Raw genomic sequence first — 24,085 nt, forward strand, 5'->3', positions numbered from 1 at the left:
TCTATTTTAGAGGGAACTTGCGTATTTAATAGCGATATTGAGAGTTATGGTATAAAATTGCAAGACACTGGGGACGTTTTTGTTATTATATATCGACCACATTCTTCAAATTTTGACACATTCATAATGACTTGCGAATCTATTTTATGCACTGCAGGCAACTGCAAAGTTAACAAAACAGTACTTGGAGACTTTAATTTCGATTTTAATTCAGATACTCCCTGCCCACAATCTATAATAGATCTCTATTCTAGCTACGGTCTCAAGAGAATGATTTATGCCGCAACTAGGGTAACCTTAAGTACCTCGAGTTGCATAGACAATATATTTACGAGCGCTCAGGCCAATGCTGAAATATTTAGTGATATTGATGTCTCAGACCACCTACCCATCCTCCTTACTTATGATAAAGTCACAACCAGGAAATCCCAGCAAATCAGAGACCTAAGTCAAGCAAATCTTTTAAAATTTGCCAACATTGTCAGTAATATTAATTGGACTGATCTGTACAGCCAGAAAGACTCAGACCTTGCTTATAACTTCTTTGAAGACAAGATAACCGCCGCCTATAATAATAGTTTCAAAATTAAAACTATAAAATTTTCCCCCGAATCCTGGATTACAGAAAACGTAAAACAATCAATTAGAATCAAAAGAAAACTGTTTAAAATTTACAGGAAAAAACCTACCATAGAAAACCATAAGGAATATACCACCTACAGAAATTCTTTAAATAACGAAATACGAAATGCTAGAAGTACATACATTAGAAATAAGATATCTAAGGCCACATCAAATAAATCCAAGTGGAAAATAATAAATGAAACAACCGGCAGGCTAAAATCGAATTCGCAGATTCCTGGTAGTATCAAACCTAACGCTATTAATATACATTTTACAACAGTTATTGATTCAACCCGAAATTTTAACGTACCGCTTATGTTTAAATCAAACCCATCAACCTTTGCCCTATTTAAAACTTTTGAACTTGAGGTAAAGAATGTAATTGACGGTCTACCTCAATCATCTGCACCAGGAAAAGATGAAATACACCCCAAACCCTTAAAATTTGTAGCAAACTATTTAATAGGTCCCCTTGTCTTCCTAATCAACCTCTCGTTCGCCACAGGAGTTTATCCTGGACGGCTAAAACATGCAATGATAACACCAATTTTAAAAAAAGGTGATCCTCTTATCCTTAGTAACTATAGACCTATATCTGTACTCTCGACATTTGCTAAAATTTATGACAAACTTTTTTTAAATAGGCTGAGCTCTTTTTGTGATAAATACAATATCTTATCGACAAACCAATTTGGGTTTCGTAAAGATAGTAGTACCGAGCTAGCCATTACTAACTTATATAAGTCAATTTTGAATGCACTTGACAAGTCATGGTATTGCCTAGGGATTTTTCTTGACCTTGAAAAAGCTTTCGATAGTGTGCCTCATAAAAGACTATTAGATAAACTGGATCGACTGGGTATAAGAGGACTGTCTCTGAAATGGATATCAAGTTACCTCTCAAATCGGAAATGCTCAACCAAATTAAATAATAATATATCAGATTCGCTGGACATAACTATCGGTGTCCCTCAAGGTTCGGTATTATCCCCACTGCTTTTTAATCTATATATTAACGATATAGTAGAAAAGCTACCCAAAGAGCTTCTTCGTCTTTATGCAGATGACACAGTTTTACTATTGGAAAATAAGCACTTACCTGCTTTAATATTGCAAGGAAACACGTATTTACAAATTATAAACTCTTGGCTAGAGGAAAACGGTCTAAAATTGAACAAATTAAAAACAGAATATATAACAAAAGAGTTGGTGCGACATTCCACTAGGTGGGGACTTCTTCAACAATGACATTGAGAAAATGTTAGGAAAGAATTTCTTCAATCAATCAAATTGTGACAGTTCTATTTAAGGAATGTTGAGAATAGTAGATAAATAGGTCAAGTTTACTGTTGTGTAATTTATTTACTCCTCAACTGTCAGGTACACAAAGCTTGTCAGGAATTCGTCGGATCTTGGAGATTTAAAAACTGCTCATTGTGCTATTTATCTTATTGGTCTTGAGAGTGCTGGAATTCCTTAATCCCTGGTTTGAAAAATGCACCTAAAAATACGCTTATAATCGAAGAAGGGGAGAGGGTTCTTCAACAATGACCTTAGGTCTTTGAAGATGTTAGGAAAATATTTCGTCAATCAAATATTGACAGGTCGAGCTAAGGAATGTGGGTCAAAATAGATAAATAGGTCAAGTTTACTATTGTGTTATATACTTACTCGTCAGCTGTTATGGAGGCAAGTACACAAAGGTTGTCAAGAATTCGTCGGATCTTGGAGGTTAACCCTCAAAAACTACTTATTGTATTCTTTATATTACTGATTTTGGGAATGTTAGAATTTCTTAATCTATGGTTTCAGAACTTTGACATAAAAATACGCCTACAATCTAACAACAGAACAGTCAAGGACAATAGATATTTCGCGATAGCTACTTAGGAAATTTAGTATAAAAACCGTGGAACACGACAGAGGAGTGTATCATAATTCGAGAAGACCTTAAACGTGCAACATGGAAAATCAAGAAGCTGTTAAGAGGAAGATTGGCGTAACTAACGAACGAAAAATCAACGGTAGATTCCACATTTCTAGAGAGTTGTTCCTGACAACGGGGTTCGTGAACGGCACCCTCGATCCCGAGATTCGCTTATGTAGGAAGCAGTCGGTAAAAAGTTTCGCCATTTCAACAAGTACATGGGAGAAGTTGATCCCGCGTTTACCCGTATTAGCAGGATGGACGGCGGGCCACGAAACCAATAACTTTGAAATCGTTTTGATCGATAACGCAAATGAAAAAACAACTGTTGTGGCGTATCATAATACGTGTCATATTAAAGATTTACTAAATGACGATTCCATTGTTTTGGACAGTCTAGAAACAGCGGCATTGAACCGAGTTTCGAATGCCGTTAAGGAGCATCTTACTAAGTTAAGTAACCATGAAATTGTATTCACGCACATGACTGATATTATTATAGAATTTTATAATGATATTTATGATAATTTATATGGCGATCACGATCGTATACCGTGTTTAGATGGGCAGCCCGAAAAATTCGACGCAGTTGTGGGTTACTTCACCAATTTCGTAACATCGTACCAAGTGGTAATGAAATTTAATAATGTAATTGAAGAAGAAAATCTTCAAAGTAATTTTTAAAATTATAATGTATTCTCGGTAATTTCGGGTCAAATAACTTATTTGAAAGAGAGAATGCACATGTTAACGCATTTTTAAATTTTTATCTATTTGATAATTTGTATTTTTTCATTGATGTTTCAAAATAAATTGAATTTAAAACTGAAAAACTGTTCCATTTTATATAACTAATACTACACAGAAATGATATAAATTTCTATGTGTTCTAGTTTTTAAATTTTAAGCCTACGAAATATAAAAGTAGATATAACTAAAGTGTAGGAAAAACTTTTAAACTTGTCGAAGTTTTTCGATAGGAACTTATTTTAAATAAAAAGAAGTAAATAAAGTACAAAAACAATTTATTTAAAATTCATAAAAAATATTTACAAAATTTTTTTTTTAACTCCCTCCCCCCTCCCCTCACTGGACGAGAGAACGACCCTTTTGAATATATGTCTCTGAACTTTTCCGATTACGCCCCCAGCGAAAAGAGCTCCATCGTAGATTCGGAGGAGGCCGAGGCGAATGTTTATGATCAATGGGGTGGGGGGTGTCCCCCTTCGCCTATAGAAGATGTACCATCTTGCGAAATTCTAGAGCAGAGCGAGAGATTTTTTGAACATTTTAATATGTATGGCAGGGAAATAACTCTAAATATAACTGATGATCCGGTGGATAGTATATGTTCTATTACGGAACACGTATTAAGCGAATATAGAGCAACAGATTACGTGCAAATAACTTTACGAAGTCTGGGTATAAACTGTCGTTCGGAACTTGATTTATCCTTTAAAAGACTCGATCAAGTAGACCCTTCTATTCTCTTTGATCAACTAGCCGAGTTACTTTATGATGATGAGATCGAACATTTTTTTCAAGGACCTATAAAAATGATATTTAGGACCCCGTTACACAAGCCAAAAAACAGAGGCTTTAGATCTTTGTCAAAAGGCCGGAGTCTCTGTATCCGAATGCGGTACCTCCGATTCATTCCAGAAATTTAAAGTTTATTTATCCCCCTATTCTATATTTGTTTATAAATTCGAAAACAGAGTTCCAATTCTAATTTTAGGCGAAAACGACCCTACAGATACCAGACCACGCCTCTTTCTACTTAATGAGAATAATCACTATAACGTCAAATGTAACGTAGAAAGCCAAAGTTTTTCCACAATACCTGACGACCATTTAATTCTTGGGCTTCCGTAACGCAATGGTTAGCGCGTTCGGCTGTTAACCAATAGGTTGGTGGTTCGAGCCCATCCGGGAGCGGTGTTGTGAGGTCTCAGATGTGACTTAAAAAGTCAAGGTTTTTACACAATACCTGACGAGCATTTAATTTTTGAACTCCGTGGTGCAATGATTAGCGCGTTCAGCTGTTAATCGAAAGGTTGAAGGTTCGAGCCCACCCGGGAGAGGTGTTGTGGGGTCTCAGATGTAGCGTAAAAAGTCAAAACGTTTCCACAATACGTGACAGTCATTTAATTTCTGAGGTTCCGTGGCTCAATGGTTAGCGCGTTCAACTGTTAACCAATAGGTTGGTGGTTCGAGCCCACCCGGGAGCGGTGTTGTGGGATCTCAAATGTAACGTAGAAAGCCAATACCTGACAACCATTTAATTTCTGAGCTTCCGTGGCTCAATGGTTAGCGCGTTCGGCTGTTAACCAATAGGTTGGTGGTTCGAGCCCATCCGGGAGCGGTGTTGTGAGGTCTCAGATGAAACGTAAAATGTCAGATTTTTTCCACAATACCTGACGAACATTTAATTTTTGGGCTCCGTGGTGCAATGATTAGCGCGTTCAGCTGTTAATCGAAAGGTTGAAAGTTCGAGCCCACCCGGGAGAGGTGTTGTGGGGTCTCAGATGTAGCGTAAAAAGTCAAAACGTTTCCACAATACGTGACAACCATTCAATTTCTGAGGTTCCGTGGCTCAATGGTTAGCGCGTTCGGCTGTTAAAAAATAGGTTGGTGGTTCGAGCCCACCCGGGAGCGGTGTTGTGGGATCTCAAATGTAACGTAGAAAGCCAAAGTTTTTCCACAATACCTGACGACCATTTAGTTTTTGGGCTTCCGTGGCGCAATGGTTAGCGCGTTCAGCTGTTAACCAATAGGTTGGTGGTTCGAGCCCACCCGGGAGCGGTGTTGTGGGATCTCAAATGTAACGTAGAAAGCCAAAGTTTTTCCACAATACCTGACGACCATTTAGTTTTTGGGCTTCCGTGGCGCAATGGTTAGCGCGTTCGGCTGTAAACCAATAGGTTGGTGGTTCGAGCCACCCGGGAGCGGTGTTGTGGGATCTCAAATGTAACGTAGAAAGCCAAAGATTTTCCACAATACCTGACGACCATTTAATTTTTGGGCTCCGTGGTGCAATGATTAGCGCGTTCAGCTGTTAATCGAAAGGTTGAAAGTTCGAGCTCACCCGGGAGAGGTGTTGTGGGGTCTCAGATGTAGCGTAAAAAGTCAAAACGTTTCCACAATACGTGACAACCATTTAATTTCTGAGGATCCGTGGCTCAATGGTTAGCACGTTCGGCTGTTAAAAAATAGGTTGGTGGTTCGAGCCCACCCGGGAGCGGTGTTGTGGGATCTCAAATGTAACGTAGAAAGCCAAAGTTTTTCCACAATACCTGACGACCATTTAATTCTTGGGCTTCCGTGGCGCAATGGTTAGCGCGTTCGGCTGTTAACCAATAGGTTGGTGGTTCGAGCCCATCCGGGAGCGGTGTTGTGAGGTCTCAGATGTGACGTAAAAAGTCAAGGTTTTACACAATACCTGACGAGCATTTAATTTTTGGGCTTCCGTGGCGCAATGGTTAGCGCGTTCAGCTGTTAACCAATAGGTTGGTGGTTCGAGCCCACCCGGGAGCGGTGTTGTGGGATCTCAAATGTAACGTAGAAAGCCAAAGTTTTTCCACAATACCTGACGACCATTTAGTTTTTGGGCTTCCGTGGCGCAATGGTTAGCGCGTTCGGCTGTAAACCAATAGGTTGGTGGTTCGAGCCACCCGGGAGCGGTGTTGTGGGATCTCAAATGTAACGTAGAAAGCCAAAGATTTTCCACAATACCTGACGACCATTTAATTTTTGGGCTCCGTGGTGCAATGATTAGCGCGTTCAGCTGTTAATCGAAAGGTTGAAAGTTCGAGCTCACCCGGGAGAGGTGTTGTGGGGTCTCAGATGTAGCGTAAATGTCAAAACGTTTCCACAATACGTGACAACCATTTAATTTCTGAGGATCCGTGGCTCAATGGTTAGCACGTTCGGCTGTTAAAAAATAGGTTGGTGGTTCGAGCCCACCCGGGAGCGGTGTTGTGGGATCTCAAATGTAACGTAGAAAGCCAAAGTTTTTCCACAATACCTGACGACCATTTAATTCTTGGGCTTCCGTGGCGCAATGGTTAGCGCGTTCGGCTGTTAACCAATAGGTTGGTGGTTCGAGCCCATCCGGGAGCGGTGTTGTGAGGTCTCAGATGTGACGTAAAAAGTCAAGGTTTTTACACAATACCTGACGAGCATTTAATTTTTGGGCTTCCGTGGCGCAATGGTTAGCGCGTTCAGCTGTTAACCAATAGGTTGGTGGTTCGAGCCCACCCGGGAGCGGTGTTGTGGGATCTCAAATGTAACGTAGAAAGCCAAAGTTTTTCCACAATACCTGACGACCATTTAGTTTTTGGGCTTCCGTGGCGCAATGGTTAGCGCGTTCGGCTGTAAACCAATAGGTTGGTGGTTCGAGCCACCCGGGAGCGGTGTTGTGGGATCTCAAATGTAACGTAGAAAGCCAAAGATTTTCCACAATACCTGACGACCATTTAATTTTTGGGCTCCGTGGTGCAATGATTAGCGCGTTCAGCTGTTAATCGAAAGGTTGAAAGTTCGAGCTCACCCGGGAGAGGTGTTGTGGGGTCTCAGATGTAGCGTAAAAAGTCAAAACGTTTCCACAATACGTGAAAACCATTTAATTTCTGAGGTTCCGTGGCTCAATGGTTAGCGCGTTCGGCTGTTAACCAATAGGTTGGTGGTTCGAGCCCACCCGGGAGCGGTGTTGTGGGATCTCAATTGTAACGTAGAAAGCCAAAGTTTTTCCACAATACCTGACGACCATTTAATTCTTGGGCTTCCGTGGCGCAATGGTTAGCGCGTTCGGCTGTAAACCAATAGGTTTGTGGTTCGAGCCCACCCGGGAGCGGTGTTGTGGGATCTCAAATGTAACGTAGAAAGCCAAAGTTTTTCCACAATACCTGACGACCATTTAATTCTTGGGCTTCCGTGGCGCAATGGTTAGCGCGTTCGGCTGTTAACCAGTAGGTTGGTTGTTCGAGCCCAACCGGGAGAGGTGTTGTGGGGTCTCAGATGTAGCGTAAAAAGTCAAAACGTTTCCACAATACGTGAAAACCATTTAATTTCTGAGGTTCCGTGGCTCAATGGTTAGCGTGTTCGGCTGTTAACCAATAGGTTGGTGGTTCGAGCCCACCCGGGAGCGGTGTTGTGGGATCTCAATTGTAACGTAGAAAGCCAAAGTTTTTCCACAATACCTGACGACCATTTAATTCTTGGGCTTCCGTGGCGCAATGGTTAGCGCGTTCGGCTGTTAACCAATAGGTTGGTGGTTCGAGCCACCCGGGAGCGGTGTTGTGGGATCTCAAATGTAACGTAGAAAGCCAAAGATTTTCCACAATACCTGACGACCATTTAATTTTTGGGCTCCGTGGTGCAATGATTAGCGCGTTCAGCTGTTAATCGAAAGGTTGAAAGTTCGAGCTCACCCGGGAGAGGTGTTGTGGGGTCTCAGATGTAGCGTAAAAAGTCAAAACGTTTCCACAATACGTGACAACCATTTAATTTCTGAGGATCCGTGGCTCAATGGTTAGCACGTTCGGCTGTTAAAAAATAGGTTGGTGGTTCGAGCCCACCCGGGAGCGGTGTTGTGGGATCTCAAATGTAACGTAGAAAGCCAAAGTTTTTCCACAATACCTGACGACCATTTAATTCTTGGGCTTCCGTGGCGCAATGGTTAGCGCGTTCGGCTGTAAACCAATAGGTTTGTGGTTCGAGCCCACCCGGGAGCGGTGTTGTGGGATCTCAAATGTAACGTAGAAAGCCAAAGTTTTTCCACAATACCTGACGACCATTTAATTCTTGGGCTTCCGTGGCGCAAGGGTTAGCGCGTTCGGCTGTTAACCAGTAGGTTGGTTGTTCGAGCCCAACCGGGAGAGGTGTTGTGGGGTCTCAGATGTAGCGTAAAAAGTCAAAACGTTTCCACAATACGTGAAAACCATTTAATTTCTGAGGTTCCGTGGCTCAATGGTTAGCGCGTTCGGCTGTTAACCAATAGGTTGGTGGTTCGAGCCCACCCGGGAGCGGTGTTGTGGGATCTCAATTGTAACGTAGAAAGCCAAAGTTTTTCCACAATACCTGACGACCATTTAATTCTTGGGCTTCCGTGGCGCAATGGTTAGCGCGTTCGGCTGTTAACCAATAGGTTGGTGGTTCGAGCCCATCCGGGAGCGGTGTTGTGAGGTCTCAGATGTGACGTAAAAAGCCAAAGTTTTTCCACAATACCTGACGACCATTTAGTTTTTGGGCTTCCGTGGCGCAATGGTTAGCGCGTTCGGCTGTAAACCAATAGGTTGGTGTTTCGAGCCACCCGGGAGCGGTGTTGTGGGATCTCAAATGTAACGTAGAAAGCCAAAGATTTTCCACAATACCTGACGACCATTTAATTCTTGGGCTTCCGTGGCGCAATGGTTAGCGCGTTCGGCTGTAAACCAATAGGTTTGTGGTTCGAGCCCACCCGGGAGCGGTGTTGCGGGATCTCAAATGTAACGTAGAAAGCCAAAGATTTTCCACAATACCTGACGACCATTTAATTTTTGGGCTTCCTTGGTGCAATGGTTAGCGCGTTCGGCTGTTAACCGAAAGGTTGGTGGTTCGAGCCCAACCGGGAGAGGTGTTGTAGGGTCTCAGATGTAACGTAATATGTCATAACTTATCCACAATACGTGACAGCCATTTCATTTCTGAGGTTCCGTGGCTCAATGGTTAGCGCGTTCGGCTGTTAAAAAATAGGTTGGTGGTTCGAGCCCATCCGGGAGCGGTGTTGTGAGGTCTCAGATGTGACGTAAAAAGTCAAGGTTTTTACACAATACCTGACGAGCATTTAATTTTTGGGCTTCCGTGGCGCAATGGTTAGCGCGTTCAGCTGTTAACCACTAGGTTAAAATGTTGGTATCGTTACATTTGCTTGAATTAAAGCAAAAAGTATAAAAATAATGGTTTCAGTGAACATATTTGAAAATACTGAAGAAAAACTCAAAGTATGCTTCTTTGGCCGTGAAACGTCGATTTTGAAAATGTTATTAAAAATCGAGGTACATTTTTATTTATTGTTCAATCGAGATGAAATCACTTTCAATGAGTGTTTTATAGGGAATTAAGCTGAATTCGGTCAAAAATTTCTCCAGAAAAAAATGCATTCAAAAAAGTACCGAAAAAATCGCATGTTTTTCTTCTTCAAGATACAAAATCCGTGACAACGATTTCTTATTGAAAAATTGAATTTTAACAGTTTTCAAAGTTTCAAAGTTTCAAAGTTTATTTGGCATAGTTTAGTACAAAAGCTCATGAGGAGGGACCAAGTCTTCAAGCGACTTATTTCCCTCCTTAAATTTCTTAAGATTAACGTCAATTGGACAACAAAATTAGATAAAGAACATTAAAAGAGAATAACCATAAAAAAATAATATAAATTAAAATTGAAATAAAGTTTTGCAAATACATGGATATAGTTTAGTATCTTTTGTAAAGCATGACTTTTTTACTTCGTTTAATATAAAATATGAACGAGTTATTGTTTTTCTTTGAATAAAACAATCAAAATCAGGAATAAATAAATATATAAATAAAAAAATAAATAAACAAGTAGATCAAAGATGGCTACACACTGCCATTAAGTATATGAATTTTAAGTTTTTTGATTGAATATCGTTACATTTGCTTGAATTAAAGCAAAAGGTATAAAAATAATGGTTTCAGTGAACATATTTGAAAATAGTGAAGAAAAACTCAAAGTATGCTTCTTTGGCCGTGAAACGTCGATTTTGAAAATGTTATTAAAAATCGAGGTACATTTTTATTTATTGTTCAATCGAGATGAAATCACTTTTAATGAGTGTTTTATAGGGAATTAAGCTGAATTCGGTCAAAAATTTCTCCAGAAAAAAATGCATTCAAAAAAATACCGAAAAAATCGCATGTTTTTCTTCTTCAAGATACAAAATCCGTGACAACGATTTCTTATTGAAAAATTGAATTTTAACAGTTTTCAAAGTTTGTAACGAAATATTTCTAAATTCCAAGAAATATTCCTTTCCATCTGCGTATGATTGCTTTTGCCCATGCCTACGGCGTATAATTGCTTTTGCCCATGCCTACGTATAGTTTAGAAAGATAGTAGAGATCCGTAGATAATAGTAGATAAAGCCTAATGCGAAAGGGTGAAAATCGTATACCGGCGAAGTTCAATACCTTAGCGTCGCCATTAGACCCCCGTAAATTGTCACCGCTCCTTTTCCTCGTTATACCATAAAAGCCATACCTGGGGTCATAAATTAAGATAGAAAATATTGTAACCAATGTATTTTTATTTAAGTGCATGCCATTTCTATTGAACTCGTTCCTTTGCCAGAATCTACCGACCAATGCAAATAATAGTTTAAGCCGATAGTAGTGCGTTTTCGTGGAAGACGGTTTTTAGCGCGTTACCGCGAAAGCCATTAAGTAAAAAGGAACGCCATCCGTTCTTAATTGGAGGGCTCATGTGGGACCGACATTGGTGGCCATATGAAGCCGAAATAGAAGCACGGTGGTAAATAACAGCATTAAGAAGACCCAGGTTAAAACGGGGTTTCAAGATTTTAACCATAAAGAAAAATTCATTCTGAGCTCGAGAGCCGAAGCACCAACAGCTAACTTAAAAACTTCTTCTGGACCAAGGATGGACAAAAAGACTTAGTCTCCGCGCTGGCCGCAAAAACTAATACTTAGAATCCTGAATTGAGACCAGCTCTCCTCACACCAGAAGTTCCTCATGGACAGCCGTTGCCTTCTACCATCGTAGTAGCCCGTAGTAGCCCACGCCGTATTAACTCTCGTATCGTTACATCTCATCTCTTCAACTCTATGGCCACTGTTCTCCGAATCTACATTCTTCAATTCTTCAAGTCTCGAGACCAACGATAAGTGATGAGTACAATTGACTTAACGCGTAGTAGTAGTAGCCGTGTATATAGTAGTGTTAATATTAGTAGTATATAATTTTAGTAGTAATATTTAATCTGGCATTGGTCGAGTAGCGCATGCTGCATGTTATTATTTTGGGGGTAATGTAATTTTATAATAGTAGTATAATTTAGTAGTAGTAGTAACCATTTAATTGACTAGTAGTCTAATTTAATATTAAGTAAATACTTTGTTTTTGTGTATTGTCGAAGTAATACTTCATAGTATTAATAGTAGTTTAATAATTATGTTTCATAATAAACATGACTCTTGGTATGGCAAAAAACCTGTCCTTATTATAACCTATTTTAATCCATTTATAAGTTTAATAGTAGTTGTAGTAGATAATGTCAACGCTAGGCGTAGTAGTCCGCCGGTAGTAGCAAAATAGCGTTACATTTTGGGGGCCCAGCCGGGATTGCCTTTCTATGCCAGTATTAACTAGTACGGAGCCATCCAGAACTTTAATTTCAGCCAATTAGTAGAAACCGTAATTTTAGCTAATTAGTATAAAGCTATGACGATAGTAGGAGGTATGAAATATTTTATTGTCTAACTGATGACTGGTAAGGTTAATCATTCAAATTGCACACCCCAATTGGGATCATTTTCTAGCTGCCCAGATTGTTTACAATCATATAGAGTATCTCAAACTGTAGGTAGAGAAAAGCGGGCACAGGAAAGAGATAGTAGAAAAATGAACACATTAAACGTTAATAATGTGGGTGCTGGAGCAGGGGTTAGTAGTGGAACAGCAGCTAGTTATATAGTAGTAGTAACTAGCGTGCCAAGTATCCTCTCTCCTCCAGTAACGACCATTAGTAGTAGCAATATAAGTAATTTGAGTAATTCAACCTCTACCACCAATTCAAATATGAATACCATCCCATCAGTAGTAAATCCCATACCTCCGGGTATGCAGTTGATTTCTACCGTAGATTTAGCGGCGATGCAAAAGCAATTAGCCGACTTGCAAGTGCAGTTAACACAACTCGCACAAGCACAAAATTTAGTAGCCTCACTTCCTCAGGCCGCTCAGACTTTGGGGATTAATAATCAACCCCCACCTCCTAATCCGACTGTACCTTTAGCAGTCCAGACTATGCCTAGTAGTGCCGCTAATTTTACAGCGCAAAATAGTCCGCACACGTCGACATTAGGTGGGTCTAGCATGCATTATAATAGAATGCCGAAAATAAACACCCCAACTTTCACGGGGAAACCATCCGATATGAGTACGAAGGATTTTTTAGTAAAGATTTTACAAATCAGGGAGACTCTAGCTATGCCAGACGATATTTTTATTCAATCGTGGGTACCCCAGATGTTCATAGGTCCAGCATTAGAATGGTGGCAATCTTTACCAACCAAGCCCACCGAGTTTTCAGAGTTACAGAAAGTAATTAAGAGGGAATTCGCTTTCGACGTAAACGACGCTGCATTAAGCGAGCAAATTATTAGTAGGAAACAAGGGCCTAACGAAGGAGTTCGCGACTATATAAATAGCATGCGCGAATTAATGCTTCAAATGGAAGCTCAGTTGCCACTCTCTCTCCAGGTGGAATATGTTTATCGCAATATGAGAACAAGTATAAAACCATATTTAGCCACCAAAAACTTTAAAAACGTTAGCGAGCTTTTGGAGGCCGCCGTACGCGTCGAGCTTTCGAAGGGAGCAGTGGGAGGACAACCCCAAGAAAATAATTCTAGGGAAAATAGTGACCTAGAGAATAGAAACCACAGAAGCGGGCGACGTAGACATAAACCTAGTAGTTTCCAGCCTAGAGCAAATCCACCTAGTTTTAATAGTAACTTCGTGATTAGGTGTATGCATTGCAATCAAGAAGGGCACAAGGTACCCGATTGCCCTACCGTAGTTTGCACCATTTGTGGGAAGAAGGGCCATATCCAAAGGTATTGCCAGCAAGCGGGAAACGACAGGAGGGGAGGTCCCAGAGGAGAGGGAGCCCCCCCAAAGAGAAAGTAGAAATCCTCAAAAATAGCCCCTTCGCCTTTGACTGTCTCCACGTGTCAAAAGATAGCGATCGAAAGAAATGCCTTATAGAGATTAAAGTGGCGGGTATTCCTACCATAGCATTAGTAGATTCGGGAAGCTCCGTTACTTTAATCGATTGTACCCTTAGTAGTAGTTTAGTACAATTAGGATTTAAAATTTCACCGGTCGATATTAAACTTAGAGTTGTAGATAAAAATTCAATTGTAGTAAAAGAGGCAATATCAATGTCTTTAGAATTTTCGGGAAAACTTTTGACACACGAGGCACTCATTCTCAAAGACCTGGCTTATCCGTGTATATTAGGATTGGACTTTTTAAGGACTTCCGGTATGACGGTTAGTTACGGTCAGATGAGTTGGTGTTGGGATACGAACCCTTCCGTCGAATACGAATTTTATAATAGTGGTAGTAATTTTAATTTAGTAGAATGTAATTTATTCGAGGACGAGGAGTTCGATAGGGAAGCTACTTGTAAGGCGATAGATGAAGCGCCCATAGATAAAGATAAGAAGGAGAAATTAAGAGCGCTAGTTTTTAAATTTAAAAGCGTGTTTTCTGTCAACCCCGGTTTAACTAAATCCACGGAGCATTACGTCGACACGGGCAATAGTCTGCCTATAGCGTGTCCACCGTATCGATACTCTCCCCATAAGAGAGAAATAATAGATAGTATTATTCAAGAAATGTTGGACTTGAATTTAATCGAACCATGTAGTAGTCCATGGTCAGCTCCTACACTAGTAGTTGGAAAACCTGACGGAAAACACCGCTTATTAATAGACTATAGAAAAGTTAACAACGTAACACGCAGGGATTCATATCCCTTGCCAAGAATAGAAGACATTTTAGAGTCCATTAGAGCCCCAGATTACATCACAGTCATGGATATGAGAAGTGGGTATTGGCAAGTTTCATTACACGAGGGCAGTCGTGACACTTGCGCTTTTGTCACGCATAGTGGGATTTATAGACCCAAAGTTATGATGTTTGGACTGACAAACGCCCCAGCAACATTTCAAAGACTAGTCAATAATTTATTCGGTGGGTTAGCGAGAGAGGGAGTATTCGATTATTTCGACGATTTATACATAGTTTCAGACATTTCGAAGATCATCTCGAAAGTTTAGAAAAAGTTTTAACTATTTTAAAGAACGACGGTCTGACAATAAAATCCTCGAAAACTCAATTCTGCCGCAAAAAGGCACATATCTTGGGACACCTTGTTTCTGGTCAGGGTATAGAAGTAGACCCAGAAAAAGTGAGTTCAATTAGAGAATACCCTATCCCTCGTACAGTACGACAACTAAGACGGTTCTTGGGAATGGCCGGCTTCTACCGGCGTTTCATCCCCAAGTTCGCGGACATAGCAACCCCTTTACATCATTTGACCCATGATAATGTTAGTTGGCAGTGGGGGCCTGAACAACAAAGCGCGTTCGAGACGCTGAAGAATAGACTCAGCTCCGCCCCAATAATAGCCTCGCCAAACTTTAAAGCCCCGTTCACTCTCTATACTGACGCGTCCAATTGTGGGCTTGGCGCCGTATTAACCCAAATAGTAGATGGGAAAAGTAGAGTAGTGCAATACGCGAGTAAGACTTTAGACTCCGCGCAGAGAAAGCTTTCTGTCACAGAAAGAGAATGTTTAGCCATAGTATGGGCGGTAGAAAAATTCAGGGTTTACTTGGAGGGCGCTCCTTTTGAAATCATTACTGACCACAAATCGCTAGAGTGGCTGAAAAATGCAAAAGATCCAACCGGAAAATTCACTAGATGGAGCACAAAGTTGCAGTCTTTTGATTTTAAAATTGTTTACATTCCGGGGAAAAATAATATAGTAGCAGACGCCCTCTCACGTATCCCAGAAGCTACAGAAACGGAAGAACCCGTTATAGGATTAGTAGAAATAGAAAAGACGGAACCAATAATTCTAGATAGAGAATTAATTATTGAAGAACAGCGCTTGGACGCAAAAATCAGTCGCCTCTTGAAGTTTCTGGAGGAACGTTCATTAGGTACTAAAGATAGTATAGGTAAATGGGTAGAACGAGTTGCACCCTCCTGTAAAATAATTGACGGTATTGTTTATAGAAACATTCCAATAGTAGGTCAGTTAGGAGGCGAAAATAGTAGTCGCAATAGTTGCAATAATAGTAGTAGTCGCAACGGTTGTAGAAATAGTAGTAGTAGCAACAACAATAGTAGTAGTACTAGTCAGGATAACAATGGTGATAGTGCCATATGCCCTAACATAGTAGAATCGTTCATGGTAGTAGTTCCCGATAACCTAGTCAATATAGTAATGTCCGCCTGTCATGATATTCCGTCAGCTGGCCATCAAGGAGCCAGTAAAACTTTAGAAAGGATTAGAAAATATTACACCTGGGAAGGTATGGCAAAAGATGTTTGTAGATTTGTCAAAACATGCACAATTTGTCAAGAACATAAATCCCCACCCGTTAAGCAGGCAGGATTTATGAAATCTGCAGAACCTTCTCAACCTTGGGAAATAATTGGGATAGATCTGAAGGGTGAGTACCCTAGAAGTAGAAAGGGGAACACTCATATTTTAGTAGTTATAGACTATTCCACCAAGTGGGTTGAAGCTTTTCCATTAAAGAAAGCGACAACTAAAAACATAGCAAACATCCTGGTGAATCAAGTATTTTCTCGATTTGGCGTACCAAAAAGAATAGTCTCGGACAATGGGTCACAATTTGTGTCTAACCTAATGCGAGAAGTTTGTAGCCTGTTTAACATCAAACAGAGATTCACATCATTCTATAGCCCTCAGAGTAATCAAACCGAGCGAGCTAATAAGACCTTAGGAATGATGATTAAATGCTACGTCAAAGAGAGCCACCAGTATTGGGATGAAGGGCTTCAACAGTTCGTTATGGCATTGCGCGCCTCTAAAAACGAATCGACAGGGTTTACACCTTCGTTTTTAAATTTTGGTAGGGAAATAAGAGAAGCGCCCATCATGAACGTTGACCACAATCAACTATCGAAAGCTTGCGAGCAAATCGACCCCCTTAGCAAGGCAGAATTAATTAGTAGCGCCATAAAGAAAGCCCAGGCTAATTTAGTAGAAAGCCAGCAAAAGAATAAGGCTATTTATGATGAAAATAAGCGAGAGTTTGAATTTGTAGAGGGAGATTTAGTTTTGAAGAAAACTCACTTCCAATCTTCAGCAGGAAATAGGTTCTCCGCGAAGTTAGCACCATCTTGGGAAGGACCCTTTGTAATAGACACAAAGTTATCCCCTTACACCTACAAAATTCGCCCGCGAAATAGTAACCAGGCCTTGAAGGGAACCTTCAACTTGAGGGAACTTAAGCTCTATAATGAGCGTGACCAACTTGTTGAAGAGGCTAAAAACCTCAAACCTAGAGCGAAACCCGATATTGTCCGTCCTCCAGCAGACAGTAGTTTCCACATGAACTTGCGATCTCGCAAGGACTAAATACGGTCTTAGGGACTCTGTGTGAGAAGAAAGCATATTTCGCACGACTTACTTTCTGGGAAAGGTACACTCCCGGTTATAGTAATCATCGTCGTAGCATAGTTTACCCGAAGCCATTGTGATTATTTTATGTATATATTTGTATATTAGTTTGCTTTGTTTTAGTATTAGTAATTCCTAGTTAGTGATCAGTTTATTTGCCTCTCAGGGTCGTTCGGCTCTGAGGAGTGGGGAGTGTAACGAAATATTTCTAAATTCCAAGAAATATTCCTTTCCATCTGCGTATGATTGCTTTTGCCCATGCCTACGGCGTATAATTGCTTTTGCCCATGCCTACGTATAGTTTAGAAAGATAGTAGAGATCCGTAGATAATAGTAGATAAAGCCTAATGCGAAAGGGTGAAAATCGTATACCGGCGAAGTTCAATACCTTAGCGTCGCCATTAGACCCCCGTAAATTGTCACCGCTCCTTTTCCTCGTTATACCATAAAAGCCATACCTGGGGTCATAAATTAAGATAGAAAATATTGTAACCAATGTATTTTTATTTAAGTGCATGGCATTTCTATTGAACTCGTTCCTTTGCCAGAATCTACCGACCAATGCAAATAATAGTTTAAGCCGATAGTAGTGCGTTTTCGTGGAAGACGGTTTTTAGCGCGTTACCGCGAAAGCCATTAAGTAAAAAGGAACGCCATCCGTTCTTAATTGGAGGGCTCATGTGGGACCGACATTGGTGGCCATATGAAGCCGAAATAGAAGCACGGTGGTAAATAACAGCATTAAGAAGACCCAGGTTAAAACGGGGTTTCAAGATTTTAACCATAAAGAAAAATTCATTCTGAGCTCGAGAGCCGAAGCACCAACAGCTAACTTAAAAACTTCTTCTGGACCAAGGATGGACAAAAAGACTTAGTCTCCGCGCTGGCCGCAAAAACTAATACTTAGAATCCTGAATTGAGACCAGCTCTCCTCACACCAGAAGTTCCTCATGGACAGCCGTTGCCTTCTACCATCGTAGTAGCCCGTAGTAGCCCACGCCGTATTAACTCTCGTATCGTTACATCTCATCTCTTCAACTCTATGGCCACTGTTCTCCGAATCTACATTCTTCAATTCTTCAAGTCTCGAGACCAACGATAAGTGATGAGTACAATTGACTTAACGCGTAGTAGTAGTAGCCGTGTATATAGTAGTGTTAATATTAGTAGTATATAATTTTAGTAGTAATATTCTAGGAGAGCGATAGCTCTCTTAGATAAGACTTCATACTGACTTTAATGTATAAGGATGGTTTTTTGATTGGTTATAACTTTTTTTGTATCGTATTAACTGTTTTGAAAAAATTCCACAGAACTACAATTCGGACCCTGAATATGTGGGTGAAATTTCAAAGAGATACATTTAATAGTTTATTTTATAAAAAATAAAGTTGCTAAGGGTGGTTTTCATTTCCATAAAAATAATCAGACATTTTGACGAAAACCTCGAAATTTTCCCATAGAAATAACATGGGAAAATATTTTACGGATGACCATTTTGTGGTAGCCGTAATGCAATAACTATTCGTTTGTTTGACTTGAAAACGGTTTTAAACGAAAGCCTGGTATTTAGATTTTCCGCTTTCCAATTTTCATTAATTAGATTTAAGTTTAAGTATGATTAATTTCATATTTTCAAAACCATTCCAATCTGCGATATTTTAGGATGTATAATTCTGAGAGAGCGGTAGCTCTCTTAGATAAGACTTCATACTGCTCTTAATGTATAAGGAGGGTTTTTTGGTTGGATGTAACTTTTTTTGTATTGCATTAACTGTATTGAAAAAATTCCACAGAACTACAATTCTGGCCCACAATATGTGGTTAAAATTTCAAAAAGATCCATTAATTAGTTAATTTTATAAAAAATAAAGTTGCTAAGGGTGGTTTTCATTTCCATAAAATTCATCACACCTTTTGTTGAAAAACAGGAATTTTTCCCATAGAAATAACATGGGAAATTTTCTGAAAAAAACGATCCTGTGGCCCCGATATTAGAAAAACTACACGTTTGTTAGACTTGAAAACGGTTTTAAATGGAAGGTACAACACCTAACATTCCGCTAAGCAATTTTCATTGACTATAATTAAGTCTAAGTATGTTTAAATTTAAATTTTCAAAACCATTCCAATCTGCGATATTTAAGCAGTGTAAAGAGTCAGTCTATGATGTTAGCACTTTTAAAGCTATTTGGTTCAAATTTCGTGGTGGTTGAAAAACAAGCGGACCTAGCTTTGTGTGAGCTAACAAGTTAACTTGGAAAAGGTCCCCCACACTAATAAATTATGTTACCAACTGCCTTTGGTACTTGTGGGTACTTGTAGGTACTTGTGGGTGCTTGTAGGTACTTGTGGGTGCTTGTAGGTACTTGTGGGTGCTTGTAGGTACTTGTGGGTGCTTGTAGGTACTTGTGGGTGCTTGTAGGTACTTGTGGGTGCTTGTAGGTACTTGTGGGTGCTTTTAGGTACTTGTAGGTACTTGTGGGTGCTTGTAGGTACTTGTGGATGCTTGTAGGTACTTGTGGGTGCTTGTTGGTACTTGTGGGTACTTGTGGGTGCTTGAAGGTACTAGTGGGTACTTGTGGGTGCTTGTAGGTACTTGTGGGTGCTTGTAGGTACTTGTGGGTGCTTGTAGGTACTAGTGGGTGCTTGTAGGTACTAGTGGGTGCTTGTAGGTACTAGTGGGTGCTTGTAGGTGCTTGTGGGTGCTTGTAGGTGCTTGTGGGTGCTTGTAGGTACTTGTGGGTGCTTGTAGGTACTAGTGGGTGCTTGTAGGTACTAGTGGGTGCTTGTAGGTACTAGTGGGTGCTTGTAGGTACTTGTGGGTGCTTGTAGGTACTTGTGGGTGCTTGTAGGTACTTGTGGGTGCTTGTAGGTACTTGTGGGTGCTTGTAGGTACTTGTAGGTGCTTGTAGGTACTTGTGGGTACTTGTAGGTACTTGTGGGTGCTTGAAGGTACTTGTGGGTGCTTGAAGGTACTTGTGGGTGCTTGAAGGTACTTGTGGGTGCTTGTAGGTACTTGTAGGTACTTGTGGGTACTTGTAGGTACTTGTGGGTGCTTGAAGGTACTTGTGGGTGCTTGAAGGTACTTGTGGGTGCTTGAAGGTACTTGTGGGTGCTTGAAGGTACTTGTGGGTGCTTGTAGGTACTTGTAGGTACTTGTGGGTACTTGTAGGTACTTGTGGGTGCTTGTAGGTACATGTGGGTAGTTGTGGTCGCTTGTGGGTACTTGTGGGCACTTGTGGGTGCTTTTAGGTACTTGTAGGTACTTGTGGGTGCTTGTAGGTACTAGTGGGTGCTTGTAGGTACTTAGGGTACTTGTGGGTGCTATTAGGTGCTTGTAGGTACTTGTAGGTACTAGTGGGTGCTATTAGGTGCTTGTAGGTACTTGTAGGTACTAGTGGGTGCTTGTAGGTACTTGTGGGTGCTCGTGGGTGCTTGTGGGTGCTTGTAGGTACTTGTGGGTACTTGTGGGTGCTATTAGGTGCTTGTAGGTACTTGTGGGTGCTTGTAGGTACTACAATATCTACAATTTCAAAAAATAGGAAAATATAGGAAAATTATCGAAATTATCGAAATTATAGGAACTAATAGGAAGACATCCGAAAATAGAAACAATTTAGGATATGTGGTCACCCAGCACAGGTCTATGGAATATGTTTGTGCACAGGTGTATAGATTGTTTTTGTACACAGGTCTACGTAATAATTTTTTAGCCTAAGTCTTCGGAATCTATTTGTATTATTGCATCCACTGTGCTTTGCACGTGAAAACGACGGGAAGGCAATTTGAGTTGGACTGGGCGTTGAAGCAATCAAGATTAATACTTCTATAATAGATGGTTAGGGCCTTGTTAGTTCAAACGCGGTAACTAATAAACGAGCAACACCACAAGACTTAAATGGAGCGCCTGCTTTTTCAGTATAAGTTTTAAAATACTAGTTTCTAAACAGTTTTAACTCATATTAAGACTGAAGTGACAGATATTAATAAAAAGTGTCTTTGTACACAAAGACGCAAAAAAGTAAGAGATAAGTGTAGAAAATTAATTGTTTGAAGTAACAGATATTCAAATTTTCATTTTTGAAGACGTGATTATAAAACATCAATTATTTTAAAAAATTTCTTATCTTAGTTTTTTTCACAAAAATTTCAGAGAAACTACCTTGATACTACTGTTTATTTTCTTGAAACATTTGCTTCGAGAAAGTTCCAATACTCGGATATCTGAAAAATAGAGCTAAAAGAATTTATTTTTTTATTTTAAAATTGAAAATATTGCGAACCGAAAATTACATTCGCCCTTTGACTGTGATGTAGTTATTAGAGTCAAAAGGATATGTAGCTTGATCGTGATCTTTTGAGAAAGATACAACACGTCAATTTTTGAAAACTCGAAAACTTTAAAATTAACGAACACGTTTTGTTTAGTTTTCATGCTTATTTTATTTTGTCTGCTATGAACGATTTTCTGTCCATTTTATTCTCTTTATAGGCCCGAATACTCTAACTATCTCTAAATTTAAAAAAAAAAAAAATAAAATGCATACGTTTTCTATTTTTAAAATGATGCACATGTTTAAGGATAAAATATATTACTTAAAGAATTTTTGGTGAAAAAAACTAAGATAAGAAATTTTTTAAAATAATTGATGTTTTATAATCACGTCATCAAAAATGAAAATTTGAATATCTGTTACTTCAAACAATTAATTTTCTACACTTATCTCTTACTTTTTTGCGTCTTTGTGTACAAAGACACTTTTTATTAATAGTCAGTTTATGATGTTAGCACGGTTAAGCCTATTTGGTCCAATTTTCGTAGTGGTAAAAAAACAAGAGAACCTAAGCTTGTGTTTGCTAACAAGTTAAGTTGGAAAAGTACCCCACACATATATATTAAGTTAACAAGATTACCTACGACTGGTAATTAAGCAAGAAAAACATGGCGTTTGAGCTCTTGTAGGTGCTTTGCCCGGGTGCTGTTAGGTGCTTGTGGATACTTGTAGGTGCTTGTGGGTTCTTGTAGGTGCTTGTGGGTGCTTGTAGGTGCTTGTGGGTTCTTGTAGGTGCTTGCGGGTGCTTGTGGGTACTTGTGGGTGCTTGTAGGTACTTGTGGGTGTTTGTAGGTACTTGTGGGTGCTTGTAGGTAATTGTGGGTGCTTGTAGGTACTTGTGGGTGCTTGTAGGTACTTGTGGGTGTTTGTAGGTACTTGTGAGTGCTTGTAGGTACTTGTGGGTACTAGTGGGTGCTTGTAGGTGCTTGTGGGTGCTTGTAGGTACTTGTGGGTGCTTGTAGGTGCTTGTAGGTGCTTGTGGGTGCTTGTGGGTGCTTGTAGGTACTTGTGGGTGCTTGTAGGTACTTGTGGGTGCTTGTGGGTACTTGTGGGTGCTTGTAGGTACTTGTGGGTGTTTGTAGGTACTTGTGGGTGCTTGTAGGTACTTGTGGGTGCTTGTAGGTACTTGTGGGTGCTTGTAGGTACTTGTGGGTGCTTGTGGTTACTTGTGGTTACTTGTGGGTACTTGTAGGTACTTGTGGGTGCTTGTGGGTACTTTAAGGTACTTGCGGTTACTTGTAGGTACTTGCGGGTGCTTGTAGGTACTTGTGGGTTCTTGTGGGTGCTTGTAGGTACTTGTTTTTACTTGTAGGTACTTGTGGTTACTTGTACGTACTTGTGGGTGCTTGTAGGTACTTGTGGTTACTTGTAGGTACTTGTGGGTGCTTGTAGGTACTTGTGGGTGCTAGAAGGTACTTGTGGGTGCTTGTAGGTACTTGTGGGTGCTTGTAGGTACTTGTGGGTGCTTGTAGGTACTTTTGGGGGCTTGTAGGTACTTGTGGGTGCTTGTAGGTACTTGTGAGTGCTTGTAGGTACTTGTGGGTGCTTGTAGGTACTTGTGGGTGCTTGTAGGTACTTGTGGGTGCTTGTAGGTACTTTTGGGTGCTTGTAGGTACTTTTGGGTGCTTGTAGGTACTTGTAGGTACTTGTGGGTACTTGTGGGTACTTGTGGGTACTTGTGGGTGTTTGTAGGTACTTGTGGGTGTTTGTAGGTACTTGTGGGTGCTTGTAGGTACTTATGGGTACTTGTATATACATGTGGTTACTTGTGGGTGCTTGCGGGTACTTTAAGGTACTTGCGGTTACTTGTAGGTACTTGTGGGTGCTTGTGGGTACTTGTGGGTGCTTGTAGGTACTTGTGGTTACTTGCAGGTACTTGTGGTTACTTGTAGGTTCTTGTGGTTACTTGTAGGTACTTGTGGGTGCTAGTAGGTACTTTTGGGGGCTAGTAGGTACTTGTGGGTGCTTGTAGGTACTTGTGGGTGCTTGTAGGTACTTGTGGGTGCTTGTAGGTACTTGTAGGTACTTGTGGGTACTTGTAGGTACTTGTTGGTGCTAGTAGGTACTTGTGGGTGCTAGTAGGTACTTGTGGGTGCTTGTAGGTACTTGTGGGTGCTTGTAGGTACTTGTGGGTGCTTGTAGGTACTTGTGGGTGTTTGTAGCTACTTGTGGGTGCTTGTGGGTACTTGTGGGTGCTTGTGGGTACTTGTGGTTACTTGTGGGTACTTGTAGGTACTTGTGGGTGCTTGTGGGTACTTTAAGGTACTTGCGGTTACTTGTAGGTACTTGCGGGTGCTTGTAGGTACTTGTGGGTTCTTGTGGGTGCTTGTAGGTACTTGTTTTTACTTGTAGGCACTTGTGGTTACTTGTAGGTACTTGTGGGTGCTTGTAGGTACTTGTGGGTGCTAGAAGGTACTTGTGGGTGCTTGTAGGTACTTGTGGGTGCTTGTAGGTACTTGTGGGTGCTAGAAGGTACTTGTGGGGGCTTGTAGGTACTTGTGGGGGCTTGTAGGTACTTGTGGGGGCTTGTAGGTACTTGTGGGTGCTTGTAGGTACTTGTGGGTGCTTGTAGGTACTTGTGGGTGCTTGTAGGTACTTTTGGGTGCTTGTAGGTACTTTTGGGTGCTTGTAGCTACTTTTGGGTGCTTGTAGGTACTTGTGGGTACTTGTAGGTACTTGTGGGTGCTTGTAGGTACTTGTGGGTACATGTATATACATGTGGTTAC

The 24,085-nt window shown here is 40.5% G+C and overlaps 6 non-coding genes across 6 annotated transcripts; all 6 read left to right on the forward strand.

Annotated features, from left to right (window-relative positions):
- Nucleotides 1-5,430: 5,430 nt before the first annotated feature.
- TRNAY-GUA (transfer RNA tyrosine (anticodon GUA)) lies at nucleotides 5,431-5,502 on the forward strand. Its single transcript has one exon. It is a non-coding gene; the product is annotated as a tRNA-Tyr (tRNA).
- Nucleotides 5,503-6,162: 660 nt separating this feature from the next.
- Nucleotides 6,163-6,234, forward strand: TRNAY-GUA (transfer RNA tyrosine (anticodon GUA)). The gene has a single exon. It is a non-coding gene; the product is annotated as a tRNA-Tyr (tRNA).
- A 660-nt stretch (nucleotides 6,235-6,894) lies between these two features.
- On the forward strand, nucleotides 6,895-6,966 carry TRNAY-GUA (transfer RNA tyrosine (anticodon GUA)). Its single transcript has one exon. It is a non-coding gene; the product is annotated as a tRNA-Tyr (tRNA).
- A 367-nt stretch (nucleotides 6,967-7,333) lies between these two features.
- TRNAY-GUA (transfer RNA tyrosine (anticodon GUA)) lies at nucleotides 7,334-7,406 on the forward strand. Its single transcript has one exon. It is a non-coding gene; the product is annotated as a tRNA-Tyr (tRNA).
- An 807-nt stretch (nucleotides 7,407-8,213) lies between these two features.
- Nucleotides 8,214-8,286, forward strand: TRNAY-GUA (transfer RNA tyrosine (anticodon GUA)). The gene has a single exon. It is a non-coding gene; the product is annotated as a tRNA-Tyr (tRNA).
- Nucleotides 8,287-8,947: 661 nt separating this feature from the next.
- On the forward strand, nucleotides 8,948-9,020 carry TRNAY-GUA (transfer RNA tyrosine (anticodon GUA)). The gene has a single exon. It is a non-coding gene; the product is annotated as a tRNA-Tyr (tRNA).
- Nucleotides 9,021-24,085: the final 15,065 nt, after the last annotated feature.

Source organism: Phalangium opilio, unplaced genomic scaffold (assembly GCF_054372755.1).
Source record: "Phalangium opilio isolate 3A_F unplaced genomic scaffold, DU_Popi_V2 ptg000329l_1, whole genome shotgun sequence".
Taxonomy (NCBI): domain Eukaryota; kingdom Metazoa; phylum Arthropoda; class Arachnida; order Opiliones; family Phalangiidae; genus Phalangium; species Phalangium opilio.